Here is a 12844-nt window from a genome sequence, read left to right as displayed (position 1 = left end):
TGTCAGCACCATCGCGCCACCGCCACCACCGCTGCCCTGGCCTCTCCTGGGTGTATGGCATCCTCCCCTCTCGGGGCTCCGGCGGCGCGCGGCGGCTGCCCGAAAGTGGGCTCAGGCATGGTGCCGCGGCTGCAGGACTCGCCTCTGGCGCCCCGCGCTCTGCCGCCGTCTGCGCGGCGGAGCTGGCCCAGCTGCAAATAAACAGCCGTCCCCCCGCCTTCCCGGCCATCTCCACCTCCTCCGCCCCACTGCGCATGCCCCACTCGCTCTCGACTCCAACCACCCCCACCCCACCCCCTAATCCCGGTACGAGCACTGGTTTCCCCTCACACACCCTACCACCTCGCTGCCTCGCCCGGACTCTCCGCAGCGCTCAGCCCGCAAGTGCACGCATCCGAAGATGGCAAGAGTTCCACACAGATGAAGCGCTGTTCGCGGCCCTGGACCTGCCCGGTGGAGTCTAGGAAAAGGGACCCCAGATCCCACCTGGTGTGCCTAGCTGTGCTTATCCCCCCATTTCCCCTCCTTCACTTCTGGCAGGCACCTCTGGGCCGGAGACCAAGACGGCCTGAGCAGGTGCGCACCGTGAAACCCCCATTCCCTACCCTTCAGAGAGAGAAAAGTGGCTGCTGCTTCCCCGGAAGTTCCCGGCTTTTCAGCACCCCGGACAACAGCAGCAGCAGTGCTGGGGAAGACACTCGCTCCGCACATGCACCCGCGCGGCTTGCCCCAGCTCTAATCTCCTGTCCTGGGGGTTTCTCTCACCCGCCCGGCCGGGAGTCGGGCAGTTCCAGCCTCTGGGGGAGGAGCGCGGCTGGTGACTCCTGGAGAATACCACGGGGAATGGATCTTCCAAAAGCACCTTTCCGAAAGCCAAGAGAAAGGACTCCCTGGCCAAGGACTTCCTGCCCGCCCTTCCCGGGTTTGTTCGGAGCCGCCACTCGGGCTGTTTTCCTTAACCGCCCTTTCCTCTGCCAGAACTTACACAAAATTCAGGTTCAATTTTTGATTTGGGTCTCGGGACAAATTGGTTTCTGAAACATTTATCTCTGTTTATTTTGTTTAAACCCTTGAAACAATCCGGGAGATGCTGAACAAATTCTTTTTCCTTCTCATCTGAGTGGATCACTGTGGTCAGATTATGATTTCCTAGACTTTGAATGTGCTTGAACTGTTTGTGCTAATATGCTGCACTCGCTCCCGTCTCCACCCACCCCACTCCCCAATTCCGGGACTGGCGTCAGTTATAAGGCTTCTGGCGTTGGCTTCTAAACTTATGTCTTTTTGAAAGTTTATTTTCCTTTTTAAACACTAATTGCAATATATAAATAAATATTCTAGAGTGATGTGTACTAGAATTTCTCCAGGCTTGAAAATCTGTTAATTCGTTCAGACCCCTTATCTTTGTAGTTGCCTAGAATAGGACACATCCAGATATAAAAACTTAAATTACCATTTTATTTCATTCCCATCCTTCCAAAATCATTTAAAAGCTCGTTTATCTTCAAAAACTGCAATGATAAAATAAAAGGCAGAATTTGTTTTTAAATGACTGAGCAGTTGTGTGGCTTTTTCCTATCCAACTTTATTTCACAAAAAGAATTCAAGACAGCATATATGAGCAGTTGAAAACTCAATGAATGAGACAAACTTCAAGTTGGGCTACATTTCACTCATTTTCACTTTGTTCTTTGGTACTGGAAAATTAGTGACTAAGAAGCAAAGTTTGAAAATCCAAAGCATGTTTTCATCCTTTCATCAAAACTTTTTCACCCTACGTAGCCTTAATATATAGCTCCCACACACACCTGAGTTACCATCTCCCCACAAAGCACATTACAACCTTTCTTCTTTTCCTCAGCCATCATTTTAAAACATATATTAAAGACATACACTCTGTGCTACATTGTTCTAAGTACTGGGCTGAATGACCAAAGGTACTCAAATTATGTGTGCATCTGTCTTTCTTTGTGTAAGATTAACAGCATGTAAGTCTAGCTTTCAAAGTTAACAACTATCTTAAAAACACACATACACACACAAAAACATTGCCTGGAGTGATTCTGATGGTGATCCAGTGGGACAGAGTAGAACTGCCCCGCAGGGTTTCCAAGGCTGTAATCTTTATGGAAGCAAACTGCCACATCTTTCTCCCAGGTGGTACACTAAAATAATGAAATTATCATTCCTGAAGTATTAGAAGGTATAATAGTCAATGTATCAATCTATTAAAGAGAGCATTTTAGAGACAATGGCTTAAACCAAAAGAGTGACTCAACAGATTTCATAAAGAACAGAGCTTTTCTCCTTCCTCAATTCACCCTTGCAAGAGGGCCCAGCCCTGCCAACCCTCTTACTAAATTGTTTTCCATTTCTGATTTTAAAAAAAGTGTCAAAGTTCTCCATAAAAATGGAGAGACCTGTCTGAGAGTTCTGAGGAGACAGCTAAAAGGGAAAGAGAGAAAACAAAGTAATATTCCGGGCTTCTGAGCAGGTTCATTGGTGTCTCCTATTTAGTTCAGATGATGAAATTGGAATCAATTCAATTTAAAATATTAAGATAACTTAAGTAAATGACAAGCCAATAAGTACTTTAAAAAATAATAATATTTTTTTTAACCCCTTCCTGTGGCTTCCAGCTAAACAAATGTCAGGCAAATGAGCTAAACATTTACATTAGGTAGATACACTCCTTGGAGAGATCAATCATGGGAGAATAGAAGAGCTGTATATGCACAGGGGGAGAGCTTGAGGGGCAGGAGTGCATGGAGGGAAGGACACAGGGAAGAGGTAACTATGGGGAAAAAGTGGAAAGGGAGCTGTTACATGATGGGAAATTGCAGTCAATGTCGTGAGACGAAGCGTATGTGAGCTGCTGTATGGAAAGTGAATTTACTATGTAAATTTTCACCCAAATCACAATAAAAATTTAAAAAAATTAATTAAAAAAAAAATCCATCCTGGCCCACTCTGTGTTACAGGAAAAAGAGTGTAAAACTGCTGTTAGAGAGGTTTATGTTGATATGCGTAACCATCTCTGCTTCTCTCTTAAGGGTGTAAAACACTTATGTTGGCTAATAAAGGGGCCCAAAAGGAAATTAGATTTAATTCATGTTACTTAGTCTCTGATTATTTTTAAAGGACTTATAAGTGGAGCAGTACTCTCACCTAAGATGCCTTTTGTCCACTCAGAGCAATTTGAAACATAAATTATTGCTTAAGTGTCTCTTTGAGGCTCACACAGATTGTTACTCATGTAAATAAGGATGGACTATATCCCTGACAGAAATTAGGACAGATCTAAAAATAAATCAAGGGCAAGTAGATATTTTAATAAAACAAATTGCTGACCATTGTGCTTTTTCATCCAAGGCGCTGGTGATGCAGTGGTTGAAGTATTCAGTTGCTAACTAATAGGTTGGCAGGTCAAACTCACCAGGCACTCTGAGAAAGATGAGGTAGTCTACTTCCCTAAGGATTTACAGCCTTGGAAAACCTATAGGACAGTTCTACTCTGTCTTATGAGTCTGAACTGACTTGATGGCAGTGGGTTCGGTTTGGTGTGGTACTTTTTCACCTAAAAATATATCCAATTCAGGGACATTCCATATCACTGATAAATGAACAACTGCAATGTTACACAGGCAGAAAGTCAGCAAAAGGACTAATAGTATAATTTATGTTAAAAATAAAAATTGTGTGTCTAGTTATTTAAATATTACCTCTTTTGAAGAAAATGAAGAAAGAAGAAAATTAAAATACCCCACCCTACCATCCAGAGATAGCCCTTCTAAACATATAGGTGTATTCTTTCTAGTCTTTCATCTATTCATAGAGATGTGTTTTCTTTAATACAGGTTGGTCTCATGCTTTATCTACTATTTTGTAAGATAACTTTTTTCCAAGTCATTACACATTTTTATGTCATTAATATTCCATCTACATGAATATTACACACCTTGAGATATCAAATTATAACATGAAAAGATATATAAGGGAGCTCTGGTGGTATAGTGCCTAAGGCCTTGACTGCTAACCAGAAGGCTGGCAGTTGAAACCCACCAGCCACTCCTCGGAAGGAAGGTTGGGCAATCTACTTCTGTAGTGATACTGCCTCGGAAACCCAAGGAGAAGTCACTATGAGTTGGAGACAATTCGACCACACATAACAATAACAACAAAGATATATAAAAGTTGTATAATATTTTATAGAGGTGCCAAATTTAGCCTATCAACTTCCTATTTTGGCTATTTAAATTGTTTTGAATTTTACTTTCTTGGGGAAAAAAAGAAAGTTGTATTGCATATCAAACTCAGGATTTTTTTTTTTCACCATGCTAGTACCATAATGTTCGTAGAAAATTATCTGTTACTAATCATATTCTGGGGATTATTGCCTAAGAAGACACTACAATCCTAAATTTCAATTTTTATTTCTATTCCATACAGGTCCATCACAAAGCCAAATCCAAGTCCATTACAGCTGAGGCTGTAATGTGTGCACCCACACTGAACACCGGAGTTCCATGGTTACCAGGAAACCACAATTCACACCATGCACTCTCTTGGCATCTTTGTTCTTTGCCCAAAATGTAATCCTCTGAGATTCAAAATAAAGACAGATCTTCTCCTGAATTATCACCACCATGATTTCTATCCTATTACCCATACTCCCATATATCACTCTTTATCTTCTTTGTCCTATGGAGCTTCTATTTTACAAAAAATAATCTCTTCTATATCCTTAGCCTCTTCCTAGAATGGTCCCATCACATGTTGACTGTGATAAAACCTTGCTCTTCCCAGAGATGCTACTCTCTAACAGCCCTCTCGAGAGGATTTAAGCATCCCCAAATACTCTATGTATTCTGATTCAAGGCATTTTTGGTCTCTTGGTTTCCAGTGATCCTCACAAAGTATGATTTTCCCCTGTCATGCCTCTGTTACATCGTGGCATTCAGCTCTACTGCATTGTAGTTCTCCTCATTGCTGTCTCCCAGGACACACCATATTTTCATTGAATACTTCAAGGAAAGTCATTGGGTTTCCAAGGCAGTATCACTACGGAAGTAGATTGCCCCATCTTCCTTCTGAGGAGTGGCTGGTGGGCTTGAACCATCAGCCTTTTGGTTAGTAGTCAAGTGCCTTAGCCATTATGCTACCAGAGCTCCCATTCTACTGTTACCTTCTTAAAATTCTTGGTGTGAGTAGAGGAGATAGATAAAACAGAAGAAACCTTGCTTATTATGCTAAATTATTATTAAGCACACACACAGAAGCTCAGGCCCATGGGCATAATGAAAAACATGTGTGTTAAGCAGCTGGCCCACCATCAGGCACTGCGGGTATAGGGCACTGTGGGATTCTGCAGGGTCCCTAAAGGGGAGCTAAATGGAGAAATATACAAGTTGGGGAACTGGAAGTCTCAAAAGTATTAAGATAGCAATCTTCTACAAATAAATCTATAGACACAATGCAATCTCAAAAATCTCAGAGTTTCATGAAATTGACAAGCAGATTCTAAAATTTTGTGGAAATACAAAGAGCAAGAAGAGCTAAAGCCAATCATGAGGAAGATCTATGTTGGAAGATCTGCATTGCTAGATGTCAAGAATGCTTATATAGCCATAGTAATTAGACACTATGGTATTGGCACAAATATAGATAAACAGAGCCACACAAAAACAGTCACTTAATCTGTGTCACAGCAATCACTATAAAAGAAAAGATAGTCTTATCAATAAATGGTTTTGAAATAATTATATATTGATATGGAAAAAAAATCAATCTCTAGTCCACATATGAAATAAACCAATTCTAGATGGACCATAGAACTAAATGTGAAAAGTAAATAAGTTTCTTTTATGACTGCAAAAATGGGGTGGAGGCAGTGTTATCTGACTTTCTTTAACTTCACAAGGAGGAGAGAAGATCACCATCAGTATCAACAGCCCAAAGCTGATTCCTGTAAGGCAGAGGTCAGACATGCTGCCACCTCCAACCTTTTTACCAATTCTCACACCAACCTTCCCTCCCATAGCTTGAGTTTCCATAATCTATTGTAGTCACGCAGAATTCACAGACAATGCTGAAGATTATGGAGTTTATTAGGAGAATATAATTATATAAATATAATTCAGGATCATAAACAACTCAGAATATAGTTCTTCAATCAGGACAGCTTTTTCTCAGCTGTGCCATAGGCACACTGCTCTCTGGCCTCAGCCACTACCCTGCTCAGGCAAGTGTCACAAAGTTACTTTAGCTCTGTTGATAGGTGCCCAGAGAGGCACTCCATTCTGACAGGAAGCCTCCTGCCCAAAGATACTCAGCTTTCTTACTCTGTGGACTGGGAAGGCCACCACTCTGTGTGATGCCAGTCTCTGCTGCCAGGAACTGCAGCAGCCATTTCTCTGCTGCTTGCTTCTCGTCATCTCATGCCATCCCTTACCATCCCAGCAAAGTGTTACAGCTCTCTCTCTCTGTCCCCTGGATCAAGGAGGTTTTAAACAAAGGACATGCTCCCTGGCTCTTCTTTCCTGATGGTAGTGAGGTCCCTCTTTCTGTCTCTGAGATGGCTCATTTTAAGCCTAGTGGGATGGAAAAACTGACCAATCCATGCACTTTATTTGCATGGTCCTATCCCTACAAGGTTGCCATTTCCTTATTTACATAATTAACAAGCTATCCAATTCCCTTGGGAGGGCCACAAACATCTATAACATGAAAAGATATATAAGGGAGCTCTGGTGGTATAGTGCCTAAGGCCTTGACTGCTAACCAGAAGGCTGGCAGTTCAAACCCACCTGCCACTCCTCGGAAGGAAGGTTGGGCAATCTACTTCCATAGTGATACTGCCTTGAAAACCCAAGGAGGGGACACTATGACTCAAATCGACTTGACAGCAGTGAGGTGAATGACCAGAAGAGTCATACAAAGTAATTCACTACACCACAATGACCTTGGGGTAGACAAGATTATATTAAAAGGATACAAAGATACTAACAAAGAAAAATTAGGATTCATTAAAATTAACACTTGTTTTATGGTAAGATAGGAGTTCTGGTGGCATAGTGCTTAAGGCATTTGACTGCTAACCAGAAGGGTAGCAGTTCAAACCCACCAGCCACTCCTTGGAAGGAAGACTGGGCAATCTACTTCCCTATAGCTACCACCTCAGAAACCCAAGGAGGGCTTGCTATGAGTCAAAAACGACTCAATGGCAGTGAGTTTTTGTTTTTTTTTTTTTCTTTTTCTTTTTCTAAGTTATCATAAGGCACTCTTAAGAATTCTCATACTGTGAGAAGATTTTTGCAATTAGCATATCTGACAAAGTCATTTTTAATATCTATATTTAGAAGTTATGTAAAGGACTCCTACAAATCAAGAATAAAAGACCGAAGACTTTTTTTTCTTTTTTTTAAATTGGCTAAGATTTGAACAAGCACTTCCCAAAAGAGGGTATTGCATACTGGAAGGTGCTCAACACCACTAGTAATAAAATGCAAATTGAAACCATGAGATAACACTACCTGCCCACCCAAAAAAAAAAAAAAAAAAAAAAAAACCCTTTGCCATCAAGTCGATTCCTACTCAAGGTGACCACACATGTTACAGAGTTAAACTGCTCCGAAGTGTTTTCTTGACTGTAATCTTTATGGAACCAGATCAACAGTCCTTTTTTCCATGCCACTGCTAGGTAGGTTTGAACTACCAACCTTTAGGATAGTCAAAAACTAAAAGCCAAACTCACTGCCATCAAGTCAATTCCAACTCATACCGACTCCCACTGGATTTCCAGGACTGTAAATTGTTACAGAAGTCAATTGCTTCATCTTTCTCCTGTGGAGTGGCTGGTAGTTTTAAACATCTGACCTTGTGGTTAGCAGCCAAATGCCTCATGCACTGTGCCACCAGAGTTCCTTTATAGGTTAGTAGTCAAGTGCAAAGTGTTTGTGCCACCCAGGGACCAAGTACATGTCCACCAGGCTGGCTAAAAATTTTTAAACTGTCATCTTGATAAAGCTGTAGAGCAACTTGAACTCTCTTATACTGTTGAAGGATATGTAAATTGATATATCTTCTTTGGAAAACTCTGACAATATCTACTAAAATGGAATGCACATATGCCATATGACTCAGCAATTCCATTTCTATGTATATATCCAACATGAATATATATATATATATATGTGTGTGTGTGTGTGTGTGTGTGTGTGTACCAAAGTATAAGCCTAAAAATATCCATAGAGACATTATTCATAGTAGCCCATTGTCTATAACAGTAAAATGCATATAGTATATTATATTCATAAAATAGAACACTACTCTGTAAGAAAAAAAAAAATGTATGGACTACTTCTATACAAAACACTGTGGGCAAATCTTACCATTACTCAAAACAATGCTGAATTTAAAAAAAGAAGAAGAAGAAGAATTTTTAAGAATAATATATTGTGATTCTGTTCATATGAAATTAAAAAATAAGTTAAAAAATAACAGTAATAAAAATCAGAAGACGACTGTGTGGAGAAGGTAGTGTCATTGATCAATGGGGACATAGGGAGGCCTCTGGGTTGCTGATAACTTTCTATTTCTTGACTAGTATATGTTTACTTGGTAAAAATCAAGTTGTATCATTATTGTTTGTGCACTTTCTACAAGCATGTGCGGTGCAGTGAATTACATGGTGTGGCTCTTCTAGTTAAGGTCTTTGTAAATCTCACCAGATTACTGGGTGGAACTATGCTAATGTAAGGTGCTTGTGGCCCACCAAGGGGATTGGATAGCTTGTTAGTAATGAAAACTAAGATACATGGCACCCTTGTGGGTGGAACCACGGAAATAAGGTGTATGTAACCCTAATGTTGGGATTGGTCAGTTTTACCATTGTGCCAGGCTTACGGTGAGCCCTCCTAGAGGTGTGTTCTGGTTACCTAGTACTGCTTTGACAAGAATATACCACAAATGGGATGGCCTTAACAAATAGGAGTTTATTCTCTTACAGTTCAGGAGGCTAGAAGTCTGAGTTCCAAGAGCCAGTCTTTAGGGGCTGTGTGAAGGCCCCTCAACCTTGGACTTCAGCTCTGCCTCTTGCTCCTGGCCCACTGAAGCTAGAGGCATCTCTTCACTCAGACGGCTACTGGCTGCTGAGGCTGACAAGCCCAAGATTGACAAGTAAAATGGCACAGTCCCGATGTTACCAAACCACACAACAGGCCATTAATTCAAGTCCATTGAAAGCCTCGAGGTTGGCAGAACATGGCAGACTGCTGAACAATGACACAGGTACAGGCAGGGTTCAAGCGTGTCATAGGCTAGAAACGTTCCCCAAGGCTTTTCCTTATATACAGGAAGCAGTCCATATCCCTAAGGCAGCTACTCAGCTGCTCACAGTAGATTCCACCATGAAGTTGATTACCAGTGTCATCATGGGGAATACTGCATCCAGGTGCCCAGTCACTTAACCAGGCCTAGCCAAGTTGACACACAAACTTAACTACCACAAGGTGGAAAGGGGATCTCACTGCCTCAAAAGAGAAGAGCTGAATGTGAAATGAAGTGCATCCTTGGACCCAAGATCCTTGTGCTGGACCTCTTTGGTGGAGATGGCAGAGATGATGCGCAGAGACGACTGGCAGAGACGACCAGCAGAGACAACTGGCGACAGCAGTACTGAGAAACTAGCACAAAACAGAACTGGCAGAGGGGTGTGCACCTAGTTGCACCTATTGGCAGAGCTAAAAGAGCTTTGTAACAATTGCCCTAGCAAAACAGAGGCCACGCTGAGAGGCCAAGAGCCAAAGAGAAGCGTGACTTTGAGCATGATGGAGGGGAGACTGTCCTGATCAAAGAATTGTGGCCTGAGTGTGTTCCTGAACCTGAATTGTAACCTGTTACTTCCATAATAAAGACCATACTCATGAATATTGTCTGTGAATTCTGTGTAACCATTGCTACAAATGATCAAACCCAGCAGAGTAGTGAGTGCTGTGGAAGTGACGGTTGGTGTCAAAATTAGTAAAAAGGCTAGAATGTGGTGGCATGTCTGGCCTCAAAGGAATAAGCCTTGGGCTGCTGATGGTGATTCTGTTTCCCCCTTGTGAAGTTAGAGGAGGTTAGAGGATACTGCCCCTAGGTCCTTTTTGGTGGTTCAAACCCACCAGTCACTCCTCGGAAGGAAGGTTGGGTAATATACTTCCTTAGTGACACTGCCTTGGAAACCCAAGGAGGGGTCACTATTTGTTACAGATTGAATTGTGTCCCCCAAAATATGTGCTGGAAATCCTAACTCTTATACTTGTAGATGCAATCTCATTTGGGAATAAAGTTTTTATTTTTGTTATGTTAATAAGGCCATATCAGTGTAGGTGTATCTTAAACCTAACCACTTCTGAGATAAAAAAGCAGATAAGGCACAGAAACAAGCAAGCACAGACGGGAGAAAGATAGATACCGTTTGGAGATTTTCAAGGAGAGCTGAGAAGAATGCTAGAGAAGCTGAGACAAGGACTTTTTCCCAGAGTAGAGAGAGAGAGAGAGCTTTCCCATAGTGCTGGCACCCTAAATTCCACCTTCAAGCCTCTTAAACTGTGAAAAAATAAATTTCTGTTCATTGAAGCCATCCATTTGTGGTATTTAGCACTAGTTACTAAGATGGAGCTCTGGTAGCATAGTGCCTAAGGCACTTGACTGCTAACCAGAAGGCTGGTGGTTCAAACCCATCAGCCACTCCTCGGAAGGAAGGTTGGGCAATCCTACTTCCCTAGTGATACTGCCTCAGAAACCCAAGGAGGGGTCGCTATGAGTCGGGGACAACTCGACGGCAAATAACAACAGCAACAGTTACTAAGACACAAATGTTAATTTTTTTTCCCTTCATACTTGGCCCAAAATCTACATTACAGCTACTTGTTGTGTTGTTGTTATGTGCCGTCAAGTCAGACCCGATTCATAGTGACCCCTCCTTGGGTTGCCGAGGCAGTATCATTATGGAAGTAGATTGCCCAACCTTCCTTCTGAGGAGTGGCTGGGGGAGTTGAACCACAACCTTCTGGTTAGCAGTCAAGTGCCTTAGGCACTAGGCTACCAGAGTTCCCGATTACAGCTACTAAGAAGTGGTATTAGACGTTTCAATGATGGCAAAACCATGGTACAAGCCATAAACCTTCTCTTTCTCTTTGCTTTTGACAAACTTGACCAGCCACCATTTGTCTGTCAGTTTGTTGTACTGTGATGGCTTGTGTGTTGCTGTGATGCTGGAAGCTATATCATAGGTATTTCAAATACCAGCAGCATCACCCATGGTAGATGGGTTTCAGCAGACATTCCAAACTAAGACAGACTAGGAAGAAAGAAGAGGAGGTCCACTTCTGAAAAACTTAGCCACTGAAAATCTTATAAATGGCAGGGAAACATTGTCTGATATACTTATGTAAGATCAGTCCCTCAAAGTGTCTTTGGAAGGCACTCAAATACAACTAGAGGAGAGCTGCCTCCTCCAAGCAGAGTCAACTTTAATGACCTGGGTGGAGTAAAGGTTTTGCACCTTCATTTACTGATGTGACATGACTCAAAAGGAGAAGAAATAGCTGTGGACATCCATTAATGATTGCAACATGGAATGTACAAAACTATGAATTGAGAAAAACTGAATGTTGTAAAAAATGAAATGGAACACATAAACATTGATATCCTAGCCATTAGAGAGCTGAAATGGACTGGTATTGGCCATTGTAAACTGGACAATTATGTGGTCTACTGTGTTGGAAATGAAAAATTGAATAGTAACAGTGTCCCATTCATCATGAAAAACATTTCAAGATCTATCCTAAAGTACAGGATCTATCCTGAAGCAGGAAAAAGGGGACTAAAAGCCAGGAACCTGGACAGAGGAGCAGTCAGCCACAGGGATCCAGGTGAGGAGAGGAACTCAGGCACGCCCAAAGCAACAGGGCGGGAGAGCGGGAGAAAGGGGATTAAAAGGCTTAGGAATCTGGACAGAGAAGGAGTCAGCCATAGGGACCCAGGTAAGGGTGGGACAAGAGGTTTCCAACAGGGAGACAAACTTGTCTGTCACTTTGTCCTACCGTGGTGACATGTTGATGTGAGTTTTGAGGCTGAGCCTCTGGTGTTTCAAACCCAGTGGGATACACATGGTGCACAGGTATCAGCCCAGCTTACAAACTGAGACAGACTAGGAAGAAGGAGGAGGCTGTACACTTCTCAAAGAACTGGCCAGGGAAAACCTTATGATTAGCAAAGAAACACTGTTTGATACATTACCGTGTAACTTTATGAATAGTCCGGTTAGGTTAGAAGGCTCTCAAAATAGGACTGGGAAAGAGCTGCATCATCTGACTAAACCCAGCCTTACTCCTATGGATAAGGGAAAGCTTTTGAGACCTCCATTTGCTGATGTGGCACCACTCTAATTGAAGAGAAACAGCTGCAGACATCCATTAATCAACGGAACATGGAATGTATGAAGTATGAATCTAGGAAAATTGGAAGTTGTCAAAAATGAAATGGAGTGCATAAAGATTGATATCCTCGACATTAGTAAGCTGAAATGGACTGGTTTGGGCCATTTTGAATGAGACAACCATGTGATCTACTTACTATGCCGGGAATGACAGTTTGAAGAGGAATGGCGTCGCATTCATCATCACAAAGGATGTGTCAAGATCTGTCCTGAAGTACAATGCTGTCAGTGATAGGATAATATCCATACACCAAAAGGAAGACCCATTAATATGACTATTATTCAAATTTATGCACCAACCACCAAAGCCAAAGATGAGGAAATTGAAAATTTTTATTAACTTCTGCAGTCTGAAATTGA

The sequence above is a fragment of the Orycteropus afer genome, unplaced genomic scaffold (genome assembly GCF_000298275.1).
Source record: "Orycteropus afer afer isolate SDZICR_OR568_19922 unplaced genomic scaffold, OryAfe1.0 scaffold00100, whole genome shotgun sequence".
Taxonomy (NCBI): domain Eukaryota; kingdom Metazoa; phylum Chordata; class Mammalia; order Tubulidentata; family Orycteropodidae; genus Orycteropus; species Orycteropus afer.
The sequence above is the reverse complement of the archived record's forward strand: the minus strand, read 5'-3'. Positions refer to the sequence as shown.